Here is a 7859-nt window from a genome sequence, read left to right on the forward strand (position 1 = left end):
TAAAGAATCCACCTGCCAATACAGGAGATATAAGAGAAATGGGTTCAACCCCCTGGGTCAGGACGCTCTCTTGGAGGAGGGCATGGCAACCCACTCCAGTATTCTTGCCTGGAGAATCCCACGGACAGAGGGACCTGGTGAGCTATTGTCCATAGGGTCTCAAAGAGTGGGACATGACTGAATCAACTTAGCATGCATGCACATTCAGCCTACCACATCATCTTTTATTGCTCTTACCCCAATTTTTTTTTTCATGAATGATTCTTTTTGTATTGTATTTGAAAATACATCTTGAATCCACCCACTTTATCTCCACTGCCATGTCTCTAATCCAAACTATCACAAGTTATCATCCAAAGAAACACACTTCCTTCAGGTGTCCTTACTACTACCTTTTTCTCATACTTTAGACTGTAGCTCATATCACTTTTAAGAAGGCTTTGATAACAATATCTGAAGAACCCCATTTTACCTTTTATCTCCTTTAAAGATCTTGACACAGTTTAAAATCAACATACTGATTTATTTCCGCTATCATTTAGGTTCAGTCACGAAAACAAATCTTTTAGGGGGCTCTGAATGAAGGAATTGATTATCCTGGGCTTCCCTGGTGGCCCAGATGGTAAAGAATCTGCCTGCAATGCAGGTAGACCTGGGTTCAATGCCTGGGTCAGGAAAATCCCCTGGAGAAGGAAATGGCAACCCACTCCAGTATTCTTGCCTGGAGAATCCTATGGACAGAGGAACCTGGAGGGATATAGTCCATGGCGCCGCCAAGAGTCAGACACAACTGAGCAACTAACATACACTCAGATTGATTACCCTAGCAGTGGAAAGTTAGAAGAGCAAAAATCAGGAGGGGTCCTGGAAGAATAAAGAAGAAGAAGGAATGTTTCCCAGAAATTAGCAGAAACCACGTATCTCCCCGAATGTTAGAGAACAAAAGGGAAGAAGTGTTACCAGAATCTAAGAGCACATTTGTTTCTGGGGATGCTCCACTACTGACAGAGGTAACAGAGAGGAAGAAATGAGCATCTTGCCTCCTTATTTTCTATTTCTCTATAGAACCACTAATCAAGTTTCCTATATTACCAGGGAAGTGCATTTTTGTGGGCCAAATATTCTAAATGAACAGGGACTGTTTGTGTGGTCTGGCAATAACAGTGGTTAAACACTTCTTGTTCAAAAGCTCTTAATCCCTGAGAGTATTTTGAAAAAAATCTTCTTTTAAAAGTATCAGATATCCTATGCTTTTTACTATCTGAGTCTATTTATAACAATTGACCCTGCTGTCCTAAATGCTATTTTTTAGAGTTACATTTCCTGAGAACTTTAAAAACAAGTGTGGAGGTTTAAACAGCATGAGCACGCACTGGGGTGAATTTATCTTGTTTCCCAATAAACAAAAATTACAAATGGCAAAGCAACTTTGTAATACTGTAGGAACAGATCAAAATGTATTTCTTTCCACCACCAGAAGCCATGCTCATTATAGCAGGAGCCCTGTGTATAATCTCCATTGGGAGCTTGGCCTTTAGAACTGGACGTTAAATAATTAGCATCACCATAGCAATGGGAGCTGAAAGTAAGCTGCCTTAACAGGACCTACTTCCTGCACAAAGGAAGCAACTAGCAACAAATAAAGGGCTGTGCTGTGCTTAGTCTCTCAGTCTGTCCAACTCTTTGTGACCCTATGGACTGTAGCCCGCCAGATTCCTTTGTCTGTGGAATTCTCCAGGCAAGAAGACTGGAGTAGGTTACCATTTCCTTCTCTAGGGGATCTTCTGAACCAGGGATCAAACCCAGGTCTACCTGCATTGCAGGCAGTTCTTTACTGTCTGAGTCACCAGGGAAGCCCAAGGACTTGTAAAGTCAACATTTATAGATACCTACAATGGCAACCCACTCCAGTACTCTTGCCTGGAAAATCCCATGGACAGAAGAGCCTGGTAGGCTGCAGTTCATGGAGTCACGAAGAGTCGGACATGACTGACCGACTTCACTTTCACTTTTCACTTTCATGCATTGGAGAAGGAAACGGCAACCCACTCCAATGTTCTTGCCTGGAGAATCCTAGGGACGGGAGAGCCTGGTGGGCTGCCGTCTATGGGGTCGCACAGAGTCAGACACGACTGAAGCGACTTAGCAGCAGCATTATTCTGTAAAAAAAGAGTGCCAGGGATTTTAAAATTAATTTTTATTGATTTGAAAGAACATAGGATTAAGAATCAGGACACTTGTGCCTAGAAACCAATTCTGCCTTTTTAAAATGATTCTGAGAAATGTATTTAGTCTCTTAACTTCAGTTTTCCTAGGTATGAAAAAAGGTAAAAACAATGTCATTAAAAAGCTGTAAAGATGATCTAGGGAAACATGTGAAGTTGTTTATTAAGTTGTTATATAAATATTTCTGTTGAAGAGTATAAATTGCTACTTAAATATTTCTGTATTTATGATTGTAAGTATAAGAAGTATTTTTAAAAAGTCAACTACTTTAGGCATTTGGTTGCAAAAACAAGATGACAGTTGTTAGAAATTAAGCTGCAATTTTGAAGGTGATTATGAAAACATAGGGCTACCCTGGTGGATCAGCTGGTAAAGAATCTTCCTGCAATGCGGGAGACCTGGGTTCGATCCCTGGGTTGGGAAGATTCCCTGGAGAAGGGAAAGGCTACCCACACTACTATTCTGGCCTGGAGAATTCCATGGACTGTATAGTCCATGGGGTGGCAAAGCGTCAGACACAACTGACCGACTTTCGACGATGAAAACGTAGGAATGCCTGAATTCTGTTCAGCAAATCATAACTCATCCATGAAAATTCTACAGGGAGAGGGACATAGAGAACAAAGCCAATGGGAAACAAATATTGGTTTGTTATTTTGGGCTAAGCACCTAATAACTCTTAATGCAAAATATTGGCAAAGCTGAGTTAGAGGTCTGCAGCCCTTTGTGTCCAATCAGCCTAAATTCAAATTTTGGAGTATTACCACCCAATGACCGACCACATGTTATAAGGGACCTAACACACTGACCAGGATGTGGTTTTATGGAAAAAATTAGAAATAACAGAGTTCCTACCAAGAGCACCATAAAAGAGTAAAAGTGAAGGGAAAAAAGTATAATGTTGATTCCCGATATTTTTGGCACAGTGTTCCTGCCCATTAGCAACTGTGGTTGAATCTGTGGCCTAGAATTTGACAAGATTAACAATTTCTTCTTCATGAGAAGGTGAGGGAGCTAGGATATATGACTGCTTTGCCTAATGCAGGCAGCATCCTTAGATGGCCCTTCCTTGGAAGCTAGCCAGCCTATCTCTGATTGGCCATTCATACTTACTGAGTCCTCTGGATAAAATCAGGTAGTGAGTCTGCACTGATGCACCCCCAAAGAGGAAGCTAAGTTAGCCAGTGTTTCTTGATCATTTTGTGGCCTATCAACTACAAATCTACTCTTCATCGCCTGATCTGTGAAATGAAGTTGTGGTTTAAATTCTTTCTTCTTTGATATAAAGGACAATGCCAAGGCTTGTCAACAGAGAGTTCTGGGGAGATGATCAGTGGCAGAGGGAGGGGATCTTTTTTCAGGATTCAGTGTGCTCCACTCTCAGGCTCCTGAAGTATTTGCAGCTTCTTCAATGCTTGGTCCCTTCACTGCATACTTCAGTTCTGGTTCCTGCAGCACTGTGGCTTCTCCAGCAACAGGATTCTGCGAGCCCGGATGACTCCTCTAACACCTCGCTCCTGCAGCGCGTGGTGGCCAGCAGCACCATTTTACAACTAAGGACACGGAGTCCCTTAAAAATAAGTGACTTATCAAGGTACTCTAGCTATTAAATGGCGGAGTTTAAGAATTAAACTCATGTATCTAGGTTAAAGCCCATGGGGCCCATACAGTTAGGAATTTTCCAAAATTCACATGAAACAGTCTTTAGTTTGACTTCCCTAGTTAGCACTACATAATATCCTAGATACTTATTTATGGAATAATGAGCTTTCTAGTTCTCTCTGAAGTGGAAATTATATTCCTCAGCGGCAAGATGAAATCAGTTCTTCAATAGAGTTGAAGCACTCTCTACCACCACCACTTACCACCTCTCTTGGTGTGTGTTTAAGGACCCATTAGGAACAGCATGGATTGAGCTATCAATGGCTAACCTTCAGAGCTACTGCTACTGTTTCCTTTCTTGACTGATCTTCCTTTAACAGCAATTGATTTTTCAAAAATTTCAGCTTCCACTTGATTCCCTGTTTTCTTGCACTCCTATCTTACTTTATAACATCACAAACTTTGCTTTGGCCCAGTGAGTGATTTCTCAGATGAAATAACTTGTTTTCTTTCTCTGATTCTAAAATCATCAGAGAAACCTAGGTAGTAGCATGAAAGGGAATTTTCCAGAGTATTTTGAGGATCATAAATTATTCACTGGAAAGAAAAGAATAGATATGCATTTCTATTGTCTGTATAATATTATATCAAGACCATAGTTTTTCTCAAGACCAAGTTCAAATGTTTTCTCCTATAAAATGTTTTCCCCATACTCTTTTCCCATCGGTGAGTCTAAAGGAGGTATCAGGCCCAATTCTGGCCAAAGAGATGTGAGGAAAGTGAGGGAGATACCCAGAAAAAATATCCTCCCTGAAAACAAAAGCACACAAGAAAAAGACCCCTTTGCCCTTTGCTTCCTTCCAGCTCTAGACAGTTCTGTGGGAACACAATAGCTGGATTGCTCTGTGTGAGTTTGTTGAATGAATAAATGTTTGTTTGTTTGTTTCCTTTTTTTTGAGATAGCACATTTATCAGTTGGTTGTAGGTAGCTAAAAGAAGATTCAGTCCCAAAATAATCCTTCGGTATTCTCTCTGAAAGAAGCCCATTAGAATTATACTGAGATGGAGTTTAAGTTAAGTAAGTGCAAAAAGCATGAGGGAGATTAGTCACTTATACTCTATTCCGTATCAGTTCAATCAGTGCAGTCGCTCAGTCGTGTCCGACTCTTTGCAAACCCATGGACTGCATAATGCCAGGCTTCCCTGTCCATCACCAACTCCCGGAGCTAATTCCATATAAAACAGCCAAATATGCCTTAAATAAATTACAGAAAACTGTGGCCTTTTGTTTTTTCTTTGCTCATATTTACTTAATTTAATAAAATAAAAATTCAAGGTGTCTGCATTTCAGCACTCTCTCAGTCTCTTTTTAAATTTTGCCCTCAGGAAGCTTTAAAAATTTGGAGGAGGACAGGATGCAGTTTTCAGGACATAGAAAGATGCAAAACCAAATTGCATTTTTGAAACTGTCAGAGCTAAAACTATTTGAGAAATAAAAAGACACAAATTCAAAGGTCAAGAGGTTTTTTAAAAATCTAATTTGACCCTTTTCTCCAATTTTTGAGTCATTTAGAGCTAATAGTTTTTAAAGTCATAGAAAACAAAGAAATCTTAAGGGATATTGTTATGTCCCATCTCTGAGGGCTTTAGATCTAACTAGTTAGTGATCGGTGATTGAGGGCAAAAGGAGAAGAGGGCATCAGAGGATGCGATGGCTGGACGGCATTACTGATGCAATGAACATGAATTTGGGCAAACTCTGGGAGATAGTGAGGAACAGGGAGGCCTGGTGTGCTGCAGTTCATGGGGTCACAAAGAGTCATACATGAATGGGTGACTGAACAACAACAAGAACAAGTTAGTGATCACACCAACTCTAGGACTCCGGGCATGTTTTTTTTTTTCCTACTACTCTGCTATGGCTACAGAAGTAAACTCAAACAAAATGCCTGTCAAAGTATTTATTTGCATTTTGTTTCTATTTCAAAATAAAATTACACAGTATCACTCTCCTCAAGATATTGAGCCAAAGAGTGTTTCATGCTGCCCAGTCATTATCCTGTCTCCAGTGCTGTCATTTTTCTGTCCAAAACCTCATGCATTTTGCAGGTGCTCTTTGTAGATCTGTTCCATGGAAGAGGAACCGGACAGCTCTCAGTCACAGTTAGGTGACTTATTTGTGAATACACAACAAGAGCCAGGAAGAGAAGCAAGAGCAGAACTCCCATTTCTGCTGCCTTTATGTTTATAGCTGTGCAAAAACGTGAGACGTCATTCAGCAATTCCAAAGCCAAGAGGTTAGGAGGAAGAAAGGGAGAGAGGAGAGTATCAGAATGCTATATAAAAGCACCGCAGTTATCTTAAACTTTCCATGTGTAGACCTTTATGGACTCATATGTCTTAAAATAAATTCTTTATTGATTTTGCTATAATAATTTACAGCCCCAAGATAATCAAACTGGTGGATAACTGTTGCAGGAGCCATAGACATATGCAACAAAAAACAAGCACAGAAATGCACTTGCATTAACAATATCAATCTCAGAGTCCCTAAAGCAGATATGCCCTTTCTTGGCAAATATCTGCAGAGATAACATTTATTCCAAGTGCCAACTCCAAGACCTCTAGGATGCGTAGGAAGTGAGATGGAAGGTAATGCAGAGCTATTGCCATCTAGTGGTTAATAGAAAAAACATCAAGCACATTTTCTCAGGTATAACAGAAATAGAAAATATTTTACAGAGGTAAACATTTTGCAATTTTATTTCACTGCTCTGTGTGTACCTGGTTGGATTAAAACATTTTTTAAAGAACTCATGGATGCTTATTATTATCTGAGAACAATTCAGACCTCTAGTCATACTAAATTTTTCACTCATCACTTACTGTTAGAAGCCAAGTTTTGAATTTAACCCTAGGGTTATGGAGATGAACCATCCTTAGAGTCTCTGTTTTAAGCTGTGGTTCAAAACCTATGGCCAGATATTTTGGATCTCATGCGTGTGACCTAGGAACATTTTTGCATATTTTTTGGCGCTCTCTCTCTATATATATATATACACACACATACACACGTGTGTGTGTATTCATGCTAAGTTCCTTCAGTCGTGTCCAACTCTTTGCAACACTAAGGAACTCTAGCCTACCATACTCCTGTGTCTTTGGAAATCTCCTGGCAAGAATACTGGAGTGGACTGCCATGAACTCCTCCAGGGGATCTTCCTGACCGGGGATTGAACCCCAGTCTCTAATGTCTCCTGCATTGGCAGGTGGGTTCTGTACCACTAACGCCACCTGGGAAGACCATGTATGTGTGTATACATATTTGTAATATAGTACTAGGTATTATGCAGGGCTTCCCAGGTGGCGCTAGTTGTACAGAACCCACCTGGAGTTGTGAGAGAGAGTTGTGAGAGAAACACAGGCTCAATCCCTAGGTTGGGAAAATCCCCAGAGGAGGGTATGGCAACCTACTCCAGAATTCTTGCCTGGAGAATCCCATGGACAGAGGAGCCTGGTGGGCTACAGTCCATAGCGTTGCAAAGAGTTGGACACGACTGAAGTGACTTAGCATGCACACAAGCAAGCGCTAGGTATTATGCACACTGCAAACAATTTACAAAAATAGACATTATACAAAAAATGCAATCAAGTGAACTAGAAACATTTAAAGTATATGTATTAATTAAACAAGAATCTGTACTCACATGCTCACTAAATTATTAATAACACTTTGAGCATTGTGATATGATGGGAATATGCCTCATTAATTAAATAAAAATTTGGGTTTAATGCTTTATGTTGCAGAAATTTAAGGTCTAGTTGTATTTATTTTATTTTTATACTTGGTTTTGATGACCATAAAAATATTGCTGCAAGATATTTCTCAAAAGATCTGTGCATCCAACAGAGGAGGTGCATCATTGGCTGCACTTTCTAAATCACAGTATTAATTTCTTAGCTTCAGTTAAAAATTTTCTTGTTCATTTGCATTGTAAACAGTCAATAAATTCTTCCTTTTCCTGATGTCA

Source organism: Giraffa tippelskirchi, chromosome 1, assembly GCF_054371585.1.
Source record: "Giraffa tippelskirchi isolate mGirTip1 chromosome 1, T2T-mGirTip1v1.2.pri, whole genome shotgun sequence".
Classification (NCBI taxonomy): domain Eukaryota; kingdom Metazoa; phylum Chordata; class Mammalia; order Artiodactyla; family Giraffidae; genus Giraffa; species Giraffa tippelskirchi.